Source organism: Coenobita brevimanus, chromosome 80, assembly GCF_032717465.1.
Source record: "Coenobita brevimanus isolate Jiangsu-jjx chromosome 80, ASM3271746v2, whole genome shotgun sequence".
NCBI classification, from domain to species: Eukaryota; Metazoa; Arthropoda; class Malacostraca; order Decapoda; family Coenobitidae; genus Coenobita; species Coenobita brevimanus.
In genome coordinates this window covers 44,925,189-44,938,533 of record NC_137033.1, presented here as the reverse complement: position 1 = coordinate 44,938,533, position 13,345 = coordinate 44,925,189, and positions in this window count along the sequence as shown.

The window sequence follows — 13,345 nt, the reverse complement described above, 5'->3', positions numbered from 1 at the left end:
AATAGAGGATAATCCTGCGAAAGATTTTGAAAGATGAAAGAACTGAGTTTGTGAAGCATTAAAAGCAAGATTCATCTTCCCCAGTCAGATATTAAGATTGTTCCCTAACCCCTTCAGTTTGATTATGTGTATTTTTAGTATAATTATATTTAGCTGAACTCCATCGTCACAAGCGGTCGCTCCAAATCTGAATAAATTCGTCTGAAAATTACACATTGTATAAAAACGGGTAGTGAGACTCTAGAGGGGATGGACATGCTTAGAAGTAACTATAATACCCAAGTCTCACATTGTTCTCGTATTCTCCCTTGCAGATCATGGAAGATGCAGAACTGGTCAACACTGCCATGTAAGAAATATTATTCCTGTTTAACCCTTTCAGTACGAGGACGTTTCTGAGGAGAGGCCTTTAATAATGGAGGAATATGACATGGCTATCGTTAAATCCTTGGCTTTCAGTACATGTGGTCAGTTTTATTGCATCAGTTTGTCAGTTCGGTAGTCAGATTAATAACAGTATAAAAGACGGCCTCGGGGGGAAAGAGTTTATACATTACAGTCGTCTACAGTCATCGTTTTCAATATTTCCAAGGCTTTTCTTTTATCGCATTGTAAGCCTCCTTTTTTCTTGAAACCTTCAGCTAGACCCAGGGTTCTTAATCTTTTGAGGCTCGAGCCCACTTTAACAGTTAGGCCACGTCGCTACATCCCTCCTCCATCCTTTCTGCCAGTATGTAGCTAAAAAGAAAAAAAAATGTTCCTACTGTTGTTCTCATTGTTTGTTTATCGTTGTTGTTGCCTCATGTTCATCTGGACATGAACTCAATAGAATGCTGGCTGAAGCTGCCTTTCTCCTGCAGCCCACCATCCCACTTGCGAGAGATGAGGAGTAAGGTGAGGGACATTTATAAAACCAGGCACCAGAGCCATCCGGTTTGTTGTCTCCACATAAAGGCTTCCTTTTCCTGCATCTTCGATATTTTAAATGGAAATTAAGAACGCTGTTTTTAAATATCCATGTTTTATATAACATAGTTCATATCAACAGCTAGCTAGTAAACAAAACAATTTGGGTTTTGACACTAATGCTTGGCTGATGAGTATGAATGCGAGGTCGTGTGCCAGAGGAGACAGTGCTGGGCTCCATGGCACTCACATTATGTCTGTAATTCCTCTTAAGGGCGGCCATCATGGAAAAAGCATCTTCATAGAGGCACCACCTTGTAAACCCTACAGGATAATAATAACATAACAGTAACATAAATACCAACAGAAGAGACATCATAAACACTACCACAACGTCATAAACACAGACACATGGTGATAGTCGTAAACACCACCACATGGGCATAAACACCAGCATGTTTTAATAGTAATAATATCTACCTCATGGTGATGGTTACAAACACCAGCACATGGTCATAAACACCACCACATGGGCATCAACACCAGCATGTTTCAATAGTAATAATATCTACCTCATGGTGATGGTTACAAACACCAGCACATGGTCATAAACACCATCACATGGGCATAAACACCAGCATGTCTTCATGGTCATAATAACAACGTCCTGGTGATGGTTACAAACATCAGCACATGGTCATAAACACCACCACATGGTAGCAGTAACAGTAGTAGTTGTTCCCTAGGCAGTCTGGCCGAACAGCCCCGATTCCCTAAGGAAGGCCACGACCGAGACCGGGCCTTCCCACAGAGCTCTCAAGAAGTGTATGTTGTGTTGTTGGCGCAGGTGATTGTGTGCAGTGCAGTCTTCCATAGTGTGTTTAATAGTATGGGGTGCTGTGTCGCATCCTGGACAGGCATCAGCGACGGAGTCGTCCAGACTCTTCTGGTAGCTGAGGGCTGGATGGTGCCCACATCTCAGCCTGGCCAAGTGGACTCTGTCCTCACGAGGGAGATAGCATTCAGAAGGGTGGATATCAGGAGGCCGTACATGCAGTTGTGTGTTGTCTTTGAGTGACTGAATGGTTAGAAACATCACATGGTAATGGTAATAAACTTGACAATATGGTTAGGCTATGATCATAAGGACCAGCACATGGTCATAAACACCATCACATGGTTAAAACATCACATTATTTTAAACATCACATGGTCGTTGTCATAAACTCAACGACATGGTTTTGGTCATAAACTCGGCCACATGGTTATGGTCCTAAACACCAGCACATGACTCTAAACACCACCACAGTGCAATAGACACTAGCCATAAACACCACCACAGTGCAATGGACACTAGCCCTAAACGCCACCACAGTGCAATAGACACTAGCCCTAAACACCACCACAGTGCAATAGACACTAGCTCTAAACACCACCACATCTGAGTGTGCCTTGCGCATTACGGAGGTTATTCTCTCGGGCATGGAAGCATACATTCCTTTCTCATATCCTTTGACTAACGCAAGAAAGTCTTGGTTTAATCACGCTTGTTCTAATGCTGTCCGCAACAAGGAGAGGGCCTACAAAAGGTACCGGAGCCAACCCACCCCTGAATCACATCATCTTTACGTTTCTGCCCGGAATCGTGCTAAGTCTGTTCTTCGCTCTACTAAAAATAATTTCATCCATACTAAATGCTCTCAACTCTCCAACTCGAATTCTTCCCGCTCCTTCTGGCATCTTGCCAAAAATCTTTCTAACAACTTTACCTCATCATCCTTCCCTCCTCTTTTCTACTCGATGGTTCTGTAGCTATTTCTTCTACTGATAAAGCAGATCTCTTCGCACAGACTTTCTCCTCCAATTCTACCTTAGACGATTCCGGTGCTGTTCCTCCATCACTTCCCCCCTCTGACTTCCTCATGGCTGACATTAAAATTTCTTCAGTTGATGTATTTTCTGCCATCACTGGCCTCAGTACTAACAAGGCATATGGGCCTGATGGGGTCCCTCCTGTTGTTCTCAAGAACTGTGCTTCTGTGCTTACACCCTGCCTAGGCAAACTCTTTCGTCTTTGTCTGTCAACTTGTACCTTTCCTTCTTGCTGGAAGTTTGCTCTCATCCAGCCAGTCCCAAAGAAGGGTGACCACTCCCAACCCTCCAACTATCGTCCAATTGCTTTAACGTCCTGTATTTCAAAAGTTTTCGAGTCAATTCTTAATAGAAAAATTTTAAGGCATCTTTCCTATCACAACCTTCTTTCCGATCGTCAGTATGGGTTCCGTCAGGGACGCTCCACTGGCGATCTTCTCACCTACCTTTCAGACTCCTGGTCATCCTCCTTTAGGGACTTTGGCGAAAGCTTTGCCATTGCACTTGACATCTCAAAGGCTTTCGATCGAGTCTGGCATAAATCTTTAATTTCCAAACTGCCCTCCTACGGTTTCTATCCTTCTATCTGTGCCTTCATCGCTAGCTTCCTTTCTGGTCGTTCTATAGCCGCTGTTGTAGACGGCCATCGTTCTTCTCCTCGATCTATCAACAGTGGTGTTCCTCAGGGCTCTGTCCTATCACCAACTCTCTTCCTTTTATTCATCAATGATCTTCTAAGCTGTACATCTAACCATATCCACTCATATGCTGATGACTCCACCCTTCACCTTTCCATTCGGTTCCCGCAACGCCCATCTCAACAGTTACTTCAACAAACAAGGGATGAGGCTATGGCACACCTAATGTCTGACTTGGCTCGTATCTCTGACTGGGGTAAAAATAATATGGTTGTCTTTAATGCATCTAAGACTCAGTTCTTACACCTATCAACCCGACAAAATCTTCCACAGGTATACCCACTAATGTTTAATAATATTCAGCTTAATCCTGCATCATCCTTGAACATGCTTGGGGTTTCATTTACTCGGGACTTATCTTGGAAAGATCATATTACATCTCTTGTAAAATCTGCTTCCAAGAGATTGGGTGTGCTAAGCCGACTCCGCTCTTTCTTTACCCCTGCGCAATTGTTGACTATATACAGGGGTTTTATCCGCCCCTGTGTGGAGTACAACTCTCATGTGTTGGGTGGCTCCCCACATACAGCTCTTCTCAATAGGGTGGAGTCAAAGGCTTTTCGTCTCATTAACTCTCCTCCTCTTACTGACTCCCTTCAACCTCTGTCTCTTCGCCGCACTGTTGCATCTTTATCTCTTTTCTATCGCTACTTTAATGGTCACTGCTCCTCTGAACTGTCTGCTTGCATTCCTCCACCTCTACGACGGGCGCGTAGCACCCGTCTGGCAGGAAACTCTCATCCTTTTTCTGTCCAACTCTCTAATGCAAGAGTTAACCGTTACTCCCAGTCTTTCATTTATGCAACAGGTCAGCTCTGGAACTGTCTCCCTCTGTCTGTATTTCCTGCTGCCTATGATCTCCAGTCTTTCAAACGCAGTGTGTCCAGGCATCTCAAAATGATCGGATCTTGAATTTGGCTCTATATTGTATTTTGTTTTTCTCTTGGAGGGAACTGTTACTGCGGGCTCATGGCCTTTGGTTCCTTCTTCCTCGCATAAAAAAAAAAAAAAAAAAAAAAAAAATAGACACTAGCCCTAAACACCACCACAGTGCAATAGACACTAGCCCTAAACACCACCACAGTGCAATAGACACTAGCCATAAACACCACCACAGTGCAATGGACACTAGCCCTAAACGCCACCACAATGCAATGGACACTAGCCCTAAGCACCACCACAGAGCAATGGACACTAGCCATAAACACCACCACAGTGCAATAGACACTAGCACCTGGCCATTGTAATAAACACAACCACATAGTAAGACGTAACACCATCCTTTCATCCATCCATCCATAATCCAATCCTACATTGCCTCATGTGGAGCGTAGGAGCCCGGGGCTAGGCAAGTTGGTCCTGACATTTAAGATGAGAGTGACCAGCCTCACTCATCCCTAAGTGGCATTACGTGAGCAATGAAACCCTACCGCCCCTTGGATATAATCCTAGACAGGCTCAATCCGATTGGAGTGCCTTAATTACCCATAAAACCACCAGGAGCCATAATTTCGTCACATGGTTACCGCCCAGAATAGTAAATGGTTTCCTGGTGTACAAGAAACCATTTGGCTTGTCACTCAGTGTAGAGTCACACATAGACAGAAGGAAGAGGAGATAATGAAGGAAACGCCAGCACATGGCCTTAAACACCAGCACATGGCCTTTAACACTACCACAGTGCAATAAACACTAACGCCAGACCATCGTCATAAACACCACCACATGGTCAAAAGTAACACCACATGACCATAAACACCACCACAAGATCATAAGCACCACTACATGACTATAAACAATACAACATGGTGATAATTGCTACCTCATCAGCATGAAATACCACCACATAGTCATCAAATACCACTGCATAATCATAAACACCACCACACGGTCATAAACACCATCACATGACAGTGATCATAAATACAATGTGGTCATAGTCATAACCACCACCACATGATCTTGATCACCATAATATAGTCTTGATGGTAAACACCTCCACATGGTCATGAAACAGCGCCTGTCGTCCACAATCATTCGTCAAAAGATCACATGCCTGTGTGTGGTCCCATTTTGATTTGTGAAATACAGTTCTTGTTACAAAACACTACCCAATTAACCTTCTTTCAGTTTATAGACTTATGGTAGTTGTTCTTATCTAGTTCATATATATATATAAACAGAAATCAGCCAAAGAAACAAACATGTAAATGTTAGGGGCAGGAAACTGTCACATGCGGCCGAAGCGACTGGCTGGCACATAGAGTTTTTAATATTTCACATACACAGCAAAAATGGGAGGGAGTTCTTGATGTCAAGCTTTTATAACTGAGGTTGGGTCAATCCTACATAAGATTTCTTGCTATTTTTATTTTCCACTCGAGACGACCACATTCAGGAATGAGGAAGGTGGCCAGACAGTCGACAGAGAGGAAAACAAACCAACTCATTATGTAGGTCCAAAGGAAGATAAACTTTGATGATTGGAGCCGGGACGGAATACAGATTTAATATATATAAATCAGTGATTCACACACACACACACACACACACACACACACACACACACCTTAGTTTTGTTAAAATAATGTAAAATATGTTTTCCCCTCAACTTATCAGATGAAGTTTCCATGTCAGTTATATGTTTATTCAATAGTAGTTCCCATAACTTTTCCTGCCGTTTTTTGGCTGGAAGTTTTGGTGGAGGGTGGGAGCCTTACTGCTTTGTTATCACTGCCCATGGCTCATAAAAGAGATATCGTAGTTATAATCCACGGTATAAGAAACGATCTTGAAAGAACCAATATTTGTTTTTATTGTTTGTGTACTCTTTTGTACCCTCCTCTCCCTTCCCCCTTTTCCCCAATACTTTTAATCGGCTACTCCTTCTTCTCTCTTTTTCTCGCCCCCTCTTCCTTTTCTCCTTTCCTCGTACTTCCACTTCACTCTGTCTCACCACTTTCTCCCCAGTTCTATTTCTCGTCCTTCTAACTCTGTCCCCCAACATTTTTTCCTCTATCCCATTTTTTTTTAGCTTCGTTTTTCCCCCTCCAATTATTATGCCTGTTTCCCTTTCCATGTCGTACGCTGCCCGTCAACTCTTCTTTTTCATCTCCTCTTCATTCTTCCCTTCCCTTCTCACCTCCCACGCCGTTTCTCATCTCTTCATCTTCCTTTCTTTCTCGGTCTCGTAGCTACTCCCCTTTCCGATACTGTACCGTCCATTCTTCGGATTTCTTTCTTCTTATCTCATCCTATCTTTCCCTCCCATTCTCATTCCTCATCAATCTTCCCTTATCATCTGCTGTCTGCTCTCCTCTTCTTTCATATCACGTCTTTTCCTTCTTTCCATTTCATTCCCTTTTCTTCTCTCTCCACGAATCATTTGCTGCCCCCCCCTCTCTTCCTCTTTCCTGTCTCTTCCTCTTCTTTCCTATTTTTTCTTTCTTTATCTCTTTCCACTCTCCTTATATTTTCTTCCTCTCTGTTCGCCTGCTAATACAGTACATCTCCCCTCTTCCCTTATCATCCACACACCCCTCTCCTCTCTCCTTATCCCCCCCCCCACCTTATTTCCCACTTTCATTTCATAGTCTACCTCTTCTATTTCTATATCTACTAATATTTTCCATTCCTCTAATATCTTACTCTCATCTTTTCCTTTTCATTTATTTCATTCCCCCTCTCATCCCTCCTCCTCCTTCCCTTATCATTTTTTTCCCATATTTCTTATGTTCTCATTCCCTTTCCTCACGTCTCTTCGTTCTCCTTCATTTCTCTCTCTCCTTTCCCTCTTTTCATTCCCCTTCTCATCAATTCGCCTCGTCGTTTCCTCTTTTTTTTCACACCTTGATCCTTAGCCTAATTAGTTTTCCCAGCAGATACCCTCGTTATAGGCTAACAAGCCTCCTGGTATCTGTGTATCCTACGTTTTCCTCTCCCGCTCCCTCTCCTTTTCATCAACACTCCTGTCCCGTTCTCTTTACTTCCCCTTCCTTTCCCCTCCTTTATTTTTTTTTTCTGCCATTTCTCTCGCCTCCCTCTGTCGCCCTTCCTTCTTCTTCTCTCACGTTGTCATCTCTCTTATGCCTCATTTTCCTCTTTCCTCTTTCAATTTTCTTGCCTTCCTTTCACCATCATCGTGTCCTCCCGCTCACTTTCTCATGTCTTGACCCCTTCTCCGTTTCCAACCCATCTTCTCATTTATCTTCCCTTTTTCATACTCTCCCTCTCTCTTCTTTTTCCTCTCCTCCCATTTTCATCCCATATTTCATTGTCATTCAACATTGCTAGTCTGTCCTCATCTACCTTTACATATTCTTTTTTTTTTTTGTAATAATTCCTCTCATCTCCCCTTTTTATTTCAACTCCTCCTCCTCATTCCTCCTACCTCTTTCCTCCACATTTCTTCCTCTCCCTCCTCGCTGTCTGAAATTCGTATATTATTCATCGTCCCATTCCTTCTCATTCTCTTCATCCGTCCATACTCATCTCTTCCTGTTCCATCTCCCCCTCTGATCATCCCTCCTGTCTCTTTCCTCGTAACTTCTTCCACTCTTCGTCACTGTTCTTCATCCACCAATACTCATCACTCTCATAACCTCTTTTATATCCTTCTCATTGTATCTTTCAGTCACATTTACGCATCTGTCTCTCTCTCTCTCTCTCTCTCTTTCTCTCTTTCTCTCTCCACCTCAGATACCTCGCCACTTTTTCTGCGCCACCACAGTCTCTTTGTTTCTCTACCAAACTTATCTCCTATTTCTGTTAGTTTCCTTTCCACCTCTCTCTTCCATGTGACTTGCTCGTCCCATCCACTTCTCATATCCCACTAATCTTCCTCCTCATTCCTCCTGTCTTTCCCCTGTCTATCCCTTCAACTCCTCCTCACTACCTTTAACCCAACAAGCTCCCCAGTTTCATATCCTGCCCATCAACACAGTGTCATTTGAATTTTTTGTCCTTTCTAACCACTCTCTCGCATTCTCGCCTTTCCCTCTTGCCTCTGCTACCCCTGCCCTCCCTCCTATTCCTTCCCTCATCATCCCTCAGTCCCTTCCCCCATTCGTCACCCCCAGACCTTGCCAATCTTCATAGCTTCTGCTCCATCACAGTGTCTTTTTTTTTGGCTGTATCAATATCCCAAGCCTTAGTGAGTAGATGGATTGTTTGCTACAGGTGAGGTGCTCATTCTCTCTCTCTCTCTCTCTTGTAGACAGTAACAAGAAAAAGTAAATTAAGACATAAACGTACTGAAGGGATTAACTTACATAAATGTTTGCCCTAAAAATAATCTTGCCCGCCACATGTACACTAAATTACGCCGTGTGGAATTGCCAGCAAAAACTAGGATTACCCTCGTATAATATTAATAGGCTGGATGTTGGTAAAAACGGGATGGTATTCACTAATTGGCCACGGTATCTAGGTTGGGGATCATCGTGCAGGTGCGGAAATAGCGATACGCTTCATTGCGAAAAATTACGGTACATTGAACGATGACTTTCGAAATCTATTAATGTTATATTTGGAACCCAGTATACTTTTTCAGAATACCGTGGAAGAGTTTAATAATGGTTCGGCTGAGACGCGGAACAATAGATTTACCTATATGTGTACCAGGCCAGCAAGTTTTAAGCCTTCATATGTTGATGAGGCCTTTTTCCAGGAAATGTCTTGTGTCCGTGATATTGTCTGCATCCCAGGCTTCCTAATGATTCATCCATGACTGACGGATTTCTGTATTACAGTAATATAGTCTCTTTTTGTTTTTTTTATGCATTTTGGCACACTGAATTACACTGCATGAATAACATACTGAAATATATTAATGTGTTGGAAGCAAAAATGAATCATTAAGGAACAGTTGCGGGAAACTCTTACTTGATAACCATGTCCTTGATCGGGGACTTTATTTGGAGCCGTGTATTTGGTCTTACTGCCGAGATAACTACTATCTTGTCTTAGCATCAGACTCCCCCTCGGTTGGGAACGTCTTCTTTTAGGTGTAACTCTTCGCCAGCTACATGTTAAACCCAAAGAGGCCAGTAAAGTACTGAGTTTAAATAAAACCTCCATTTGGTGGTTAGAAGGCTTTAGTGACTTTCTCGCCCTCTCACCTGCTCGACTTACCTTCCTCCTTAACTCTTTTCCTTATTAGAGGACTTTGGTATTTATGAAGACAAAGCACGAGTGAACTGGGCACCAGATTATCTAATTATTGAAGGACGTAATTATGGGAAGGGAGTAGTAAAACAGGGAGTATATAAAACGATTTTCTTTCCAATATCAATATAATTTTCATTCTCGCCGGAGTGTTTAGTTAACAAGGGAGTTTATAGAGCAGAACAGAGTTACTTATCCAGCTAGGGACTAAGCTTTTACAGCCACCATTTGAAGGGTTGTATTTTAAAACCCGACATTCTAAAAAGTTCGATGGTATCAGAAGACAAAAATACTGGATTCCAAACTGATTACATAATGTCTCTTCATACATGGTAATGAAGTGGATCGGAATTTTTGTCCACAGTTGTACCTCTAAGACAGGGGATAAAAAGCCTTCTCCAGCAACCTTTTCAGTACCATGGTGTTAATTAGCTTACTGGCGTCAGATTATTTAAGTCAGTTTAAGGGAGACATCTCTTAAGGAGCTAAGCCGTTTCCTGTTTCAATAGGTGTCCTGCAGATGGTTTCTCTTGATTTCATGGCCTCCTGTGGCTGATTCTAGATTCTGCTCACGACATTTACATTAGCTGGAAAGAGTGTGATGATTATTATGATAATGTAATAGTGTGATGATGATGATTATGATGATGATGATGGTGAAGTAATGTGATGGTGATGATGGGAGGATGATGATGATAACTTTTCCCTTGTCTAACACGGAACCAGGCATCATGAAATAACCAACCACTTCCTGCTATTCAGCCAACTTACTCTTAACTCTTTCACTAAGATAACTATTTGATAGTATATTCCTGGTGCTGCTAGGCGAGTTTATTCAGCCCAGGAAAGACCTCTTGTAGTGAAGTAGATAATTTTGTGCCATAATATTTTTCCTAGTTTTACGTGCCATAATTTTCATTTCCATTTCACAAGCGTCTTAGACTTTCATCATCATCATTATCATCCACTGTCATCCATCATCATCACCATCATCATCTATTGTTATAATCATCATCATCATCATCATCATTATCATCATCATCATCATCATCTACTCTCACCAGTCAACATCATCATCATCATCTCTTGTCATCAATATCTGAACCACTATGACTAACATTTAATCTACAGCATGGACGATCTTGGAAATATCGCATGACTTTCCTGCAAAGGAGGTTCGCAGAGGTTGAATGTGCTAAGCCAGCTCCGTGCTTTCTTTACCTGTCTTCACTTGCTGCCATTACTTTGACCATACTCGACCCTGTGTGTGTGTGTGTGTGTGTGTGTGTGTGTGTGTGTGTGTGTGTGTGTGTGTGTGTGTGTGTGTGTGTGTGTGTGCGTGCATGTGCGTGCGTGTGCGTGCTTGAGTGCGTATGTGTGTGTGTGTGTGTGTGTGTGTGTGTGTGTGTGTGTGTGTGTGTGTGTGGAGGGGGGCTTCATGACATGCAGTAATTCTAAATTGCTTGGGGTCACGGTTACTTGTCATATTAATTTCCCTCTTTTCTCCAGCTGTCTGGACACTCTCTCTTCGTCGCATGGATGCATCACTCTACTGTACCTCCCGCCGTTGCTATTTTGGTCTGCATTTTTTGACTCCAGCTACTTTCTTACCAGTTACAGCGGGCACACAGTATACGTCTTACTACATCTCCCTCTCCAGTCATCTGTACAAGAGTCTAGTGCAAGTTTATGGGTATTCTCATTGTTTCTTGTACACAACTTGTAAACTCGAATTGTTTTGATCAGTCTGTCTTTTCTTTTGCCAATGACCTTCAGTCTTTTAAACCCCGTGTATCTAGACATGAATGCTGACAACATCCTCTAATAATGGCCAATGTTGAGTTCTTATTTACGTAATAAAAGTGGATTAGCATCGTAGGGTGTCGGTCTTTCGTTCATTCATATGTATGTCGCAAAAAAGTAGACCGATTTCTCTGTGATGAATGTGGTGGGTAGGATCCAAGAACAGATGTGGGAAGCACAAAAATGGCATGGAATCTATCACTGAACTAACCCAGGAAAAAGTGCCTCTCATCCATTCACACATTAAGGCTTTAAATTTAGCGTAGTTATCCATTCTTAGCTTATCACGCCATATCCTTTGCTTTTTTTCCCCTTTATTCATTTTTTCTTCATTCCTTCCATACATATTTACTTCTGTTTTCTCTTCCTATATTCCTCTTTGTTTCTTACACTCTTTCACCCTCCTCATCCATATATCCATAACATTCCTCAAAACTTTTCTCCTTCACCTTTCCAACCAAACCTTTCCCTGACTTTTCCTTCCAAGTCTCTCTCTCTCTCTCTCTCTCTCTCTCTCTCTCTCTCTCACACACACACACACACACACACACACACACACACACACACACACACACACACACACACACACACACACACACACACACACACACACACACACACACACACACACACACACCAGATTTCTCCCTCCATATCCTCCCCATCAAACCCCATGACCACCTCGCCTCATCTAAATGTGCCGCCCTTTATCATCATTCGCTCATAAAATCACCTATTACCGTCAAAATCACGAGGGTAAATTGTGAGGAAGAGAGATTCACGGACGAAAACCAAAATCAAAAAGCGTGTGGGACGAGAAATAAGACAGAACGACTCCGGAAGAAAACCCACCAGCGAGAAAGCAGCGGAGTGAGAGAGAGAGAGAGAGAGAGAGAGAGAGAGAGAGAGAAAGCTACTGGTATAGAATATTTGAATAGGAAAGTAGGATCGAAATAGAGGAAATAATCGGATGAAAGAAAACCAAGCGATTAGAGAACAGCGAAAGCAGACAGTAAAGCGATGGAACGATGGAAGAGGAAGTAGAAGTAAAGAATGAAAAAGACGGAGCAGCCTTACAGAGGAGACATGAGAATATACAAACTGCTACTGAATCACAAAAACACGAAGGGAGGAACTTTAAGTCTTGAATTAGTAAACAGAAGCCAAAGAAATGAATTATAGAGAAGGACGAAATTTGTGTCATAGAGAAATACAAATAAATCCTATAAAGGCGAAAACTACAGAGACACAAATCCACGAATGTGAGGAAGAAAATAACAATAAGGAACACTCACAGAATGCAACACCCACACTACCAACTGGTCTAACAATAGATTATTTGATGTGGTCTTGATCTTCGACAGATCTATCACAACATCGAATTACTGTAGTCATCTCTAAACCTTAATCCATTCACAAACTTTGGTTCAAGTTGGATCAAATAGAAATGCCTGGTGACCTTGACCTTTGATCTTTTCCTGTGATAATGACCTTTGGCGTATTGTTTTCAAAGTATAATCTATTTAACGCTATCTTAACCTGAACCCCTCCCCAAAGTACTGTCTACATCGAATAAAAACTATTTAAGGTGACCTTACAATGTGACCTTGACCATTGACATATTGCGCTTAATATGTCAACCTCTAGGGTGACCCTCAACTCACCCACCAAGTTCCATCCAAATCAGATCAAAACTCTTTTAGTTATTTTCTTCACATAGGGACACACGGATCAAAATTTGGCCTTGCCTTGTAAATTTGACCTTTGACGGATTGTTCTCAAAACCGAGTCCCCCCGTTCCTGCCTGACTTCTAAACCCGCAACAGAGTCTTGTCTAAATCGGAAAAAAACCTGTGAACGCTGACTAGGCTATGCCTCGTGACCGCGACCTTTGGCCTATT